We start from the raw sequence: 14,287 nt of genomic DNA, 5'->3' as shown, positions 1-14,287 counted from the left end.
TGTCCAACAGGAAGAATAAATTCAAGGGCTCTATAAAGGTGACAATGTATTTGTGTACTTGAAAATTACTTAGTAAGTAGATTTTTAAAGTTTTCTTACCACAAAAAAGGTAGGTAAGGTAATACATATGTTAAATAGCTGGATTTAGTCATTCCACAATTTATACAAACATCAACCATCATGTTGTACACCATACACGTACACAATTTATACTTTAAAAATATAATAAGAAAATAACTCCTAATCAGATGTCATTTAGAAAATTGACAAGACTAAACAGCTTCAATGTATGTTTACAGTAATGCTTTCTCCTTTATTCCTAAAGTCTGAAATATAATGTGTCCTCTACCCACATTAACAAAGTCAGTTTTTTCCCCCTACAATGAAAATATATATTTAGTCAGCTTTTCATTGCTGTGACAAAATACCTGAGAAAAAGCACTTAAAGGAGAAAAGATTTATTTTGGCTCAGTTTCTTTCTTTCTTTCTTTTTTTTTTTTTTTAAGTAAGGCAGATCATCAAGGTAGGGAGCAAATGGTAGAATAGAGCTGCTCACCTCATCACAGCCAAGGAGAGGGAAAAGGTAAAAAAAAAAAAAAAAAAAAAAAAAGGTAGGACACAAAATACATTCCCAGGACACCACCCCAAGGACCTTCAACTAGGTCCCACCCCCTGCAGTTTCATCTCCTTCCAGTAGTCTATTCAGCTTGAAGTTCAATAATGGATTAATACATTGATAATGTTAGAGCCCTCATAATCCAAAAGCTTTCCCAAAAGCTCCACCTCTGAACATAATTGCAATGGGAAAGAAGCCTTCAACACTTGAGCCTTTACAATGTATTTCTTCTTTTCTTTTGTGTATTGGGGATTGAACTCAGGGCCTTGCATATACTAGGCAAGCTCTCTGCTACAAAGCTACATTCCCAGACCACCCGGTATATTTCTTCAAGGGAAATTCATTTTGTGAATTCTTCCTCATGCATGTAGACAGAGTACCTAAATTCTAGATGCTTGAAATTTGGGAACCCTCGAGTACAGCATATGTGTCCAAACAAATGACACAATTTGAGAGTAGTTTTGCAATTCTTGATTTAATCATTCACATTTGACTTTATTGAAACGTTGAACTAAAACCTATCATCTTGCTAGCTATTCTCTATTTGTTCCTTCTATTCTTTCTTCCTCTTCTTCTAACGTCTCTTGTGCTAAGAATTTTTTATGATTCAATTTTCTCTCTTCTACATATGTATTATTTAGGCCTCTGTTTCAAAATTTTAATATTTGTTCAAAGGTTTAAGATATAAATTGTCGGCTGGGTGCAGTGGCACACGTCTGTAATCCCAGCGGCTCAGGAGGTGGAGGCAGGTGGATTACAAGTTCAAAGCCAGCCTCAGCAATTTAGCAAGGCACTAAGCAACTCAGTGAGACCCTGTCTCTAATAAAACACAAAAACAGGGCTAGTGAAGTGGCTCAGTGGTTGAGTGCCCCTGAGTTTAATCCCTGATACCCCAAATTGTCAATTAACCTGAATTAATTGTTTTTTTTTGGGGGGGGGAATACTGGGGATTGAACCTAGGAGCGCTTAACTACTGATCACATCCCCAGCCCTTTTTAATATTTAATTAATTTATTTATTTAGGTACCAGGGATTTAACTCAGGGGCACTCGACCACTGAGCCACATCCCCAGCCGTATTTTGTATTTTATTTAGAGACAGGGTCTCACAGAGTTGCTTAGCACCTTGTTGTTGCTGAGGCTGGCTTTGAATTCTGATCCTCCTATTTCAGCCTCCTGAGCCACTGGGATTACAGGCATGTGCTACAGCATCCAGCTCCTTTTACTCTTGTAAATGTGGAAAACACAAAATACACTGATGCTATTTTTGTCTTAAGCAGTCAGTTATCTTACATAGAGCAGGAACGGACCAACTAGAGCCAATAGATTAAATATACTGACCAACCATATGTTTTCTGAAAATAAAGTTTTATTGGAACATAGTATTCGATGTATATTCACAATAATATATTCACATTATATTAGCAGGGCTGAGTAATTTCAACAAAATGTGTGCCCCTCAAATCCTAAAATATTTATTGTCTATTCCTTTCTACAAAGTTTGCTGACTCCTGTTTCAGAGCAATTAAAAATATTATTTTTACTTCATTTATTTCATTTCTAGAGATCTTTCTGTAGACTGAAATTTGTAAAGGTTAATTTTTCTAAATGAGGAACTTGCTTTAACATTTCTTATAAAGTAGGTCAGCTAGCAAAGAATTCCTACATTTTGTCTTCCTAAGATTATTTCTCCTTCATTTAAAAAAAATTTTTTTTCATTAGGTGTAGATTTGTGGGCTAACAATTTTTTTCTGTCTCTCCACTGTCTCCTAGCTTTCATAGTATCTAACAAAAAGTCAGCCAAATTTCTTTCATTTTTTCTCTTTTGTGAAAGGATCTTGCTATGTTGGCCAGGCTGGCCTCAAATTCCTGGGCTCAAGTGATCTTCCTGCCCTGATCTCCTGAGCAGCAGAGACTACACACATATGCCACTGCACATGGCTAAATTCTTACCTTGCTTTCTGTATGTAATGTTCCTTTTTTCCTCTGAGTGTTGTTAAGACTTTCCCTTTGACTTTTCTTTACAGCAGTTTGAGTATGTTATGTCTCTGGGTGTAAATATATGTGTGTGCTATTTATTCAGCTTATAATTCTCTAAGCATCTTGGACCTATGGTTTTATGTCTCACTAATTTTGGGAAATTCTTCATCATTGTTTCTTAAAATATGGTCATGAGCTGCAAAATGACATTTTGGTCAGCAACAGACTACCTATATGACCATGTTCTCCTAAGATTGTAATGGAGGTAGAAAATTTCTATCACCAGTATTTTTACTGAACCTTTTCATGCTTAGATACACAAATAATTACCAGTGAGTTACCACTGCCTACAGGTTTACAGCCTGAGAACAACTAGCTATACTATATAATATAAGTGAGTAGTAGGTTATACCATCTAAATTTTTTAAAATATGTTTTATTTCACACAATTATGAAATCACTAATGAGGTACTTCTCAGAACACATTTCTACCATTAAGCAATGCATGATTATATTTACTTAACCCCATTCTCTTTTTAGTTGTTAATTATGTAAATGTTAGAACTATGTTTCCCACTGCTCTTGAATATTTTCAGGGTTTTTTCCCCCCAAGTTTTCTTGTATTTCTGTTTTACTTTCAGTCATTCTAGTGATCCATCTTAAAATTCACTGATTCTTCCCTTATTGTGTAGATTTTAACCAGTCTCCTAAAAAGCATTTCTTACCTGTGTTTTTAATTTCCAGTTTTTCCACCATTTGATTCTTTTTTTCCTTTCATCTCTGCTACAAATTCCTCATCTGACCATACATGTTTCCCACCTTTTCTATTGTATTAATTATTTATAGTTATTAAAATTCCTTGTCAGAGATTGTCAGCAGCACCTATGCCATATCTGAGGCTAGTTTTTTTTTTTTTTGGTTTTTTGTTTTTGTACCAAAAATTAAACCCAGGGGCACTTTATCACTGAACTACTTCCCTAGTCCTTTTTTCTTTTTGAGATAGGGTCTTGCTATATTGCCTGAGGGTGGCATTGAACTTGCAATCCCCCTGCCTCAGCCTTGAGTCACTGGGATTACATGCCACTGCACTTAGCTTGAGGCAAGTTCTAATCATTGCTTTTTCTCTGAGTGTGTTCTTCCTTGCCTCTTTCATGCCTCATAAGTTCTGTGGGAAGCTAAACATCTTATGTGGAAAAGCAGAGACTCAATTAAATAGTTTTTATGTCTAAAAAGGTAAAAGTCTTTTTTTCTCCTGAGACTTTAGTGAGTTTACCAGAACTTGGGCTCTGGGCCAGGCACAGTGGTGCATGCCTGTAATAATTTCAGTGGCTCTGGAGGCTGAGGCAGGAGGATTATGAATACTTAGAGGGATCCTGTCTCAAAATAAAACACAGAAAAGGGCTGGGAATGTGGCTCAGTAGCTAAGTTCCCCTGGGTTCAATTCCTGGTACCAAAAAAAATTTTTTTAAATAATTGGGCTCTGTTTGAGGTTGGCACCATTGTTAATTCCTGGAGAGATATTTTACAAAAGATAGGGCTTGGTTTATCAGAATAAAATCTATCCAATTATGAGTTTAAGTCTTTTCCTTTGCACTGTGCCTCTTTGTCTATTCTTTATTTCTTCTCTTGTCCTTAACCCAGCAGGACTCTTTTTTTTATTTATAATTTGAAACATGTTAGTTGGTGATAGGAGGAACCATCCTGTTGTTCTGACCAAGCTTCAGTCTTGGCCATGTGTTTCTGGATCTTGAGGTTATAGCCTTTTCAGTTCTCTTCCTCCTTGCTCTTAAGTTACAGTAGTAGGTCCAGCATATTTCTCAGAAAGTAGGTGTGTTACACCTCACCCACCCACCAACTTTTCCCCCCAACTGAAATGAATTTCATCAAGTTCCTAAGCCTTGTTGTGCTGATTGCCTCTTTCTTCCCCATCCTCTCAATCCACTGTTCACAGATAAAGGCTTTTGTTCTATAATGGAGATACAGGAGAAGGATACTGACACTACTGTTCTCCCCAGGTTATGTGCCACAAGGCATACTTTTGGGGACTCCTTCCCATCTGTCATCTCCTAGGATTCTTACCCCACCCACTGTGTCATGGAAAAATAGGACACAAAAGGGCACAGACAAGGTCTCCCAATTTCTGAAGCTTTCACAAATTCCTGTCAGCCTGTACTTGAACTTCACTAATCTGTCATGATTTTAGTTGAAGTCTTCTTTCTAGTGTCCAGCTGTGTCTACCCCAGGAGGGCACCTATGTCCTTAGATTTTGATGTCAGTCAGACTCTTTCATTATAAGGAGTGATACTCCTTCCAGCTCTCTACATCCCAGGGCAGAAGCTGGAAGTCTTCATAACTTTTTAAACCCTCTTTTAGAATAAAAATATTTCTGGATGACTAGTCTATATTTCAAAGATTTTTAAATCCCAATGTGTAAATTACCAAGTACCCAATTCTTATTCAAACCCCTATACCCTCCCTTAAATACACTCCTTATTTACTTGTATAAATGTTTAATTAAATAGCTAAGTACAAATTTTCTAAGGGAAGAAAGGAAGATTGTACCCTTTAGTGAAAATTAAATATGATTGTAAGATTTGTTCCTGTGGCTTGTTGATTACAAAGAATAAAATATACATGAGTACCACAACTTCTCTTATGTCATTATCACAATTCGGTGTTCCACAATGTGCTTTTGTTAATTTTTACCTTGTATAAAACACGTGAACACACACACACTCATTCATATTCATTCATTTCTCTCTCTCCCCCCCCCCCCCCAATTTCCCCCTTCCCTCCCTCTCTGTTTAGGAGGGACTTAAATATGATTTTCTGTTTTAGTTATATATCCTATCTGAATCCTTTTGTGCTTTAGCCTCCATCTGGATTTCCCTCCTGTTGTGATACCAGTATTTGTAAGAATACTTCCTCTGATTAAAACACTAAAACTTATGTGTCTGTAATATAAAATCCTATCATAAATAACCATTTAAAGGCATGTAATAGTTAAATTTCATACACTTCCTGCTATTCACTATCTATTACTATACTCAAAAAATATTGCCACTGTAATTTTTTATTCAGATATCACCAGCACAAATTTTCTAGTTGCATGCATGAAAAAAAATTAATATGCTGTCTTCATATAGTAACTCATCCAAAATAGAAAACTATCCTTGTACCAACTGAAGTCTCAGGGACAGATGCACTGATTAGAGATTTCAACATAACTCATGCTGTCTGAAAGGCCTTCTAAGGCAGATGTTCCATCGTATGACTCATTTAACCATTTACTTATGTACTAATGTCCACTATATTATACCTCTCACATTAAAGTGACCAAGTAGAGGAAAAGAAACTCCAAATTTTGTTCCCCTAAAAATAAAGCTCCCACTTTAGATTCAGTTAATTCCTAAAAAGAACAAAAAAGGCTTATTTGTAAGTGGTTTTTTGCTTCTTAATAACTGAATTCATGTAGTTTCTGTATACAAACTAGTGTTGAGGTTCAGCAAGCCAATTATACATAGCAGACTTATCAGTAGCGACACTAGAAAATGTCCTTATACTATACTTAACCTTTTACCTATTATTAAAATAAAAACTAAAAAATGACTTTGGAGTGGGGGCAATGTTGGGGATCTATCCCAGGACCTCACACATATTAAAAAAGCACTCTACCACAGAACTACAGCACCAGCCCCAAATGGTAACATCCTTAAAGCTTTTTACAAAATATAAACTGAAAAACTTGCTTTAAGCAATTTTATGCCCTTAGTTCAGGAACCTATTCAATGAAATATTTAGCTAAAGAAAATACTTGTAAATTTAAATACTGTCAATATACTAATGCTGTTAACTTATTTAAATAAATTAAAACCAGAATTATTTAACAAGGCAGCAAAAGGAAAAAATTCAGACTACTTAGAATCCATTGGTAAAGTTCTCTAAGTATCTAGATTGCTGTGTAATGGTAATGTAAGTATAAAAGAAGTTATCTAACAGTCTAAATATTTATTCTAATATCTTAAGTCCTGATCAAACAGTTATATTTTGTTCCTTTTTTAACAGAAGCAAATGAACAAAAATAACTGCAAAATGCTTTTAATAGAGAATTTTTAAAAATTAGAAGAATACTACTAAAGTGATCATGAATGTATCATATTAGAACCATTAAACTTCATTTGAAAATCAAATTATGTAACTGAAGGATTCTCCACACACAGGGCTTTCCACACTTTATCTCTTAATGTAGTATTTATTGAAGACAAATTTTAAAATTAGGGAAAATCTTTAGTAATATTACCACTTTCTTATTTGCTATCAAAATAAGGAAGAAAATTTTATAAAACTGTCATGTTAAACAGTAGTCAACGGCCATATACAATCAGTAAACAAATTCAGTTCAAGGGAAGAAGAACTGCATCACCATTTAGTGGTTGCAATTTAGATTATTCTAGCGTGTAATACTTTAATTGTATAAAACAAAGCTGATGTCACAAATACAAAAGAACTTCTTGGAAAGCAAGTACCACAAGTAATTTCTATGTTGCCACTGATGGCTGACAAGTGATGAGCACTTTGTTCAAATGTATACACTATGCACATAAGACAACAGGTGGTTAATAAAAAGAAAATACTGAAGAGAAACTTTAAAATTTTTTTTACAATCAATACTTTTATAATATGCCTTGTCAGAATATATTCTATAATTTTGCACAGTGAAGATTTCTTAGAGAAGTACAGTATTCTCAACCTAAAAAAGAAGCTGAATCAGATAATGTAGGATTAATAATGGGCTAAAAATGTTTATATGAGACATTTTATTGTTATTATTGACAATGTAGTCTATGAATTTAACAATTGTTACAATATTTTTAAATGCTTTAAACAATCTTTTTTTTAATGTGGTTTCTTTAAATTTTTTTTTTAGTTGTTAATAGAACTTTATTTTTATCTACTTATATGTTGTGCTGAGAATCAAACCCAGTGCCTCAAACATGCTAGGCAAGCGCTTTACCACTGAGCTACAAACCCAGCCCCAAGCAATCTGTTCTTTAAATGAATATTTGGGTACTATTATTCAGTGTGGAGAAAACCTGCCAAAATAAAACACAAAGAAACAAATACCCTAGCTCTTTAGGCCTAATTAGCTAGTGGTGATGGAGTTATTTTTCCACAGGTGGAAATAATCAAATAGATGGAAGTGTTCAAAATAAATATCATTCCTCACCTAATACTACTTTTCATAAATCACTGGAAATTATATTGTTTTGATATTGTCACTTTTTAAAAAGGATAATGCAAAGTCAGAATGAAATAAAAATTTCAAAAGTTTGAGATATAGGTACTCATTTCTCCATTCCCCATTCCAATGAATCTCAGGGAAAAAATATGATTAGGAATTGTATATACTATAAGTGATTCTTTCCACTTCCTTACCCTCAAATATTACTATACACAAATGACCCTTATATCTCTTAAAAGACTTTAGTTGTTCAAGTTCAAAGGGTAACAACTAGGGATAGAGAACAATGGAATTAAGCCACTAAAAAATGAAGAAAAATTAAACAGCCCAGTGTGAGCAACAATTTCTTTTAGAGTCACATTAATATAACCAAGCAATTACCATTAAATTACCATTAAAACTGCTTAATTGGGATATATCAGTATTAATTTTACTGAAGCAATACATATTCTTATATGTTGGGTAAAAAATCAGAAGCACACATAAATTTTGGGATATATTCCAGAATTAAGCATATATATATATATATATATATATATATATATATATATACACACACACACACACACACACATACATACACACACCAGGAAAAAAATATATATGTATATATATCTCACCCAGTGTTTATATATATATATATATATATATATATATATATTTTTTTTTTTTTTTTTTTTTTTTTTCCAACCAGTTTATTTAAACACTCTAGCCAAATATTCATATGTAAGCAAGGGACTTGAAACATAGTTTCCAGCCAAAACTTTTTCAAATGCATATGTGGCTAAAAGCTCTGCACATCTGTATGCAATGTTTGCAAAACAAAAATGGTAAAACTGAGTAATACATTAATTTCATTTACCTGGAATAGAGGAAATTGAAGAAGTTCAAGTTGAAGACAAACAAAACCAGGAAGATTTGTAAAGGTTAATAAACACTGGACATTTTTCAAATACTTTATCTGAGCATGAAACAAGGTAGTGTACCAGTTATTGTTTTCTTCACAATTTAAAAAAATTCCATTTTCACTTAGAAATTTCGAGGTAGGACAGTATTAATTTTACTAAAGCAACACAAATTTTTATATGCTGGGTGAAAAATTAGAAGCACACATAAAACACATTTGCTGCATAACAAAATAATGGTTGTCAAAAGCATCTCAGGCTGAACTAGTCACTTTGTTGCAGAACACTGTTAATTCTTGAAAGAACATCTGACATTCAAACTATGGTGATTTAATTTGCAGTATCTGGCCGATATATTCTATCTTTCTGTAGGGTGTAAAGTGGTTGAATCTGTATCCTTTTTTATAAAAGTAATTTTGTCTAGAAGTTATAAAGAGGGACTGTTCAGTGAAACTCCTTAGCAGTTAAAAAACTGCACAGCACCCCTTTTGATCATGAGTGTTATAGTCAACTAACTAAAAACATACAATATAAATAGACAGATAAAGGTTGAAAAAGTCAGACAGCAAGGATTCAACTCCAAGTTCTTTTACTAATTTGTGCAAGGCACTTAATATGTCTAATTGATTCTATAGTGTGTAAAATGGAAATAGTAGTGAATACTTCATGTAAATCTTGTGAAATATTCAATGATGTAACAAATATAATAATAAAACTTTAGTAAACAGCCTATAATATATTAATCCTCAATAATTCTAGTAATAGAACATTGTTATTATTCATGTCATGTGCGGGAAAGATGATGATGGGAAAATGTTGGTTAAAACAGTCCCTTTCACCAACTGTCAAGGGATATATCATCATCAGTTCAGTAAAGGTTAGCTACTATTTTTCAGTTAGTATGGGGCAGTTATCAAAAATGACATGAAAATATAAATACAAATGTAGCCATATTTTCATAGAAACCAGATAAAAATGTACTATCTGAAAAGGACATCAACTTTCTCTTCTAGATTTCTTAATAAAGTGTTACCCAATAAATCATTTAGAGTGTGTGTGTGTGTGTATAATATAGTGATATTCATAATATAAATAAAACTTCTGAGTAAATACTCAGTATAAACTTTCTATTTACAAGTAAAAAAGTCTCCTAATCCTTCTCAAATCAAATGAAGTAAACTTTTTCAATTCTCAACCATGAATTAAAATGTTAGCAAAGAAAGAGAGGGACTATAACAATGAGGGAGTCAAATTCTAGCCTGCTCTTAAATTACAAATTCAACCCAAAGATTAATTTACAGCACCCTACCACTTACAGAAAACCAGACAGACCATCACCCTAATGAACTCTAGAGCATTTTCCCCCAACAACTGTCTAGTCATCATCAAGTAGACAAGTAGACTTGTCTTCTTATAATGGTTCCCTTCCCTTTCAACAGCTTTCACTTTATTCCCTATAGGGTAGACAATTGCTATTTATTTTCATTGAGATATACACACAAATTATTCCCAATTTGAATTGTACAATTTTACATTTACAGTTGTTTAAATATGGTAATTCTAAGAAAAGCAAATTCAAGAAATCCTTTTGGAAATCAACATGGCATTTTGTGGCAAGAGCTATTAAGAGAAATATTACTCAGCCATAAAGAAAAATGAAATTATGGCATTTGCTGGTAAATGGATAGAACTGGAGCCTTATTATGCTAAGGGAAATAAGCCAATCCCAAAAAACCAAAGGCTGAATGTTCTCTCTGATATGTGCATGCTAACAGGCAATAAGTGGGGTGGGGATAATAGAACTTCATTGGATTAGACAAAGAAGAACGAAGGGAAGGAAGCGGGGATGGAATAGGAAAAAGAGTAGAATGAATCAGACATAATTTCCTGTTCAAATATGAATACATGACCAGTGTAATTCCACATCATGTACAACCATAAGAATGGGAAGTTATATTCCATGTATGTATGATGTGTTAAAATACACTGTACTGTCATGTATATTTTAAAAGAACAACAACAAAAGCCATTAAAAGAAGTATATTATTTCACCACTAATTTCTCTTTGATAACTGTTTTATAAGGAAATAACCCAACAAAGGTGAAGCAATATGCAGATAAAAAATTACTCACTGAAGAGTTATCTGACAGCAAAATAGCTAAAAATATCAGCTATCCAATATTTAGAGAATTACAAACTCTTGACCAAGGACACAATGAAATATTATCCCATCATTTAAAATCATTAACATTAAAGAGATTTTAAAATAAGAAAAATGTTTTATCATATAATATTAATAAAAATAACTACAAAATAAAGGATAGCTGCAAAGATCCAAATTTTGCTAAAAAATGTTAATTCTGCCACTCAGTAGCTATGTAATCTTGCACACCTTCCTTACCCACCAATACTAGGGATTGAACCCAAGGCTTCAGACAGTGCTCTATGCCCAGCCCTGGATGCATTTTTAAAATTCCTTGATATTCAGTTTCCTCATCTCTAAAATGGAGTAATAATATTTAATTCACAGGAGAGAATATTTGATTCTCTCCTATAAGAATCAAATAGGGGAGTTGGGGCTATAGCTCAGTGGCAGAGAACTTGCCTAGCATGTATGAGGCACGGGGTTCGATCTTTTGCACTACATAAAAATGAAACAAAATAAATGTATAGTAAATTTCTTTACTGGTTGCATTTTCCTCAGCTCTTTAAAAGTAAAACATCATCCCCTTGGTGTAACATAACCCCTAATACAGTTTCAATTGTAAAATCAGATTCAGGGGCTGGGCTACACATGTAGCTCAGTGGTACAGAGCATGCCCAAGGCCCTAGGTTCAATCCCTAAGACCACTGACTCCCCAACCAAAAAAATCACATTCAAAATAATTTCAATTGAGGGGCTGGGGTTGTGGCTCAGTGGTAGAGCACTTGCTTAGCATGTGTGAGGCACTGGGTTCAATCCTCAGCACCACATAAATAAATAAATAAATAAATAGACACATTTATTATTTAATAAATTATTATTAAAAATAAATAATAATTTTAATTGAGAGCTCTTTCCCAAACAAAACTGTTGTCCACAATACACAAATCAGAATTTAGCCTATACATACAAAAATAGAAAAAATCGAGTTGGGAAAATAGGTGGAATACATGCCAGCCCTGAACTTTTACATCTAATACTTTATTAATATTTGAATATTACATTCAAATAAAAGAGAGAACACTATTCCCAAAAAGTTTAAAAGTCATGGGAAATCAGTAGTTTTTTGTTCTATTCCTCTGGAAAGCATGTAAGACCTCTGCAACTGGTCAAAACAGAAGGTGAACTTTCATCTAAAGGACTAAGTAAGAGGAATAAGACCATCTTCCCCCAACCTCTTACCTGTATGAAGTGCAAAATATCTAAAGTTCGGGTGGAACAATGAAGTCTTCTTCAAGTGCTAAGGCAAGAGCTGAGTCAGTCAAGCCTATGGGAGCCCGTATTTTAGTTAGCTTTTGTTTTGGGGGGGTGGGGGTGGCAGGAGGCTACTAGGGATTGAACTCAGAGGCACTTGACCACTGAATCACATCCCCAACCCTATTTTGTATTTTATTTAGAGACAGAGTCTTGCTGAATTGCTTAGCACCTCACTTTTGCTGAGGCTGGCTTTGAACTCTAGATCCTACCTACCACCTCGGCCTCCAGAGCCACTGGAATTACAGGTTTAGTGAGCTTTTTGCAGCTGTGACCAAAATACCCAACAAGAACAACTTAGGAGAAGAAAGTTCATTTAAAACTCAGTTACAGAGGTTCATCGATGGACAGCTGACTTCATTGTTCTGGGCTTATGGGGAGGAAGAACATTAAGGATAAAGAGCCCAGTGGAAGAAAGCTACTAGCTAATGGCAGTCTGGAAGCAGGGATTGGGCAGGCAAGGGCCATAGGGAGGATCCACCCTTCCAGGGCAACCCCCCAGTTACTCACCTCCTCCCAAACACGATGAACCTGCCTACAGATACCACATAGTCAGTCCATTCAAACTAAGATGTACTGATTAGGTTATAGCTTTCATAATCCAACTGTCTCTCTGAATATTCTTCTATCAACAGAGGATCCTTTGGGGTACATTTCATAACCAAACTGTAACAGCCTGGTAGCAAAAGGACAGCAAAGACAGAGTTGGGGCGGGAGAAGATGGACCAGACAACATCATGGCCCTGAGCAAGCAAATTCCAGGCTCATGGTCAATTTGGGGAATTCTAAAATGACACCTTAAAGTCACCAAGGTAGAAAGAAAATTTCTGATTCTAAAGGACAAATGCTGCTGTATAGCCTATGGCCCTTAGAACCCTATACCCCTGCTTTTCCTTCAACTGCTAGAGCCAGCAAGTACACTACAAAGCCCTAAGATTGGTCACCGATGTGGGAAAACTGTACCTGGCATACAATGGGTAGTTTAAGGGTATCAAGTGTAAAATTTGCAAAAGGACAAGTTACAGGGAAATTGAAGAGTCATATAATAAAATCAAGTGCTCATCTGATTTCATTCATGGAAGTTAAGTGTAACGAATGAACTGGTTTTCAAAACCAAGTCAGTCTCAATGCTTTGACAATGTTCTGATAACTAAAATATAACAGTTCAACCTTGAGGCCTGAAGATCAAGAGACTCTCCAGGACCTTAAAAGTTGCCTCCACATTCCTGAGTAATCTCAACTTATTAGTGAAACAAGAGTTAAAAAAGAACCCATACAGTTGGCTATTCTGGGCAGAGAAGACAGGAAAAAGAACCTCTAAAATATGTCAGAAAATACATATATTCAAGAAAAAGAACTCCTCAATCACCTAAAATAGATACAAGACACACATGATATGTTCAAGCAATTAAACTGTAAATAGCTTTATACAACGTTACAATGAAAAATAGAAGAAACTGTTTCCTACTGCTATAATATTTTCCACAGTAAAGAGAAGTTGGTTATTAGAATGCATTGTATATGTAGATGAGAACCACTGTATAATTACTTAACCCATTGAATTTGTACTAAAGGAACAAAGAAAACATATGGTTTTTGGTCAAATTGTTTACTGCAATCCAATACTAGATTAATTTAATAAATACTGCTGAAAAAGAAAATTACAGGACTCAAGGGAAAAAACTATTATTTTAGAATACAATCAAAGAAAGCCTTATATTGGCAATTTGTGTCTAGGCAAAAATGTGTGACTCATTTAAAACTTTTAAATGATGGTCTTATGTAGAAGGGGGGAGGGGAATCTTGAAAACAGTAATTTATGTTTACAGTAATTACAGATGATTTACTAAACATATAAACACCTAACTTAACCTAAGGGGGTGGAGCAATTACATGAAGGCCTTTTTACCTTCTCATTTACCAGTTCAATAAAGTAGTAGTGCCTTGAGGACTATAATTCCATATAAACTAGAAAGGTAACTTAAAAAACTATTTTTTCCATCAGTCCCATCTTCATCTCTTTTTAGCCAAACACCCATAACAAAACTAAAGAAACTCTCTGGAATCTTATTGTTAAAGCTTTAACA

At 34.3% G+C, this 14,287-nt stretch overlaps 1 protein-coding gene across 2 annotated transcripts in view; it reads right to left on the bottom strand.

The window, feature by feature from the left end:
• The window catches only part of Ola1 (Obg like ATPase 1), a 146,833-nt gene that overhangs the window by 94,002 nt on the left and 38,544 nt on the right, over positions 1-14,287 (bottom strand). The gene's annotated exons all lie outside the window — the stretch shown is intronic.

The sequence above is a fragment of the Marmota flaviventris genome, chromosome 11 (genome assembly GCF_047511675.1).
Source record: "Marmota flaviventris isolate mMarFla1 chromosome 11, mMarFla1.hap1, whole genome shotgun sequence".
Taxonomy (NCBI): domain Eukaryota; kingdom Metazoa; phylum Chordata; class Mammalia; order Rodentia; family Sciuridae; genus Marmota; species Marmota flaviventris.
The sequence above is the reverse complement of the archived record's forward strand: the minus strand, read 5'-3'. Positions and strand labels throughout refer to the sequence as shown.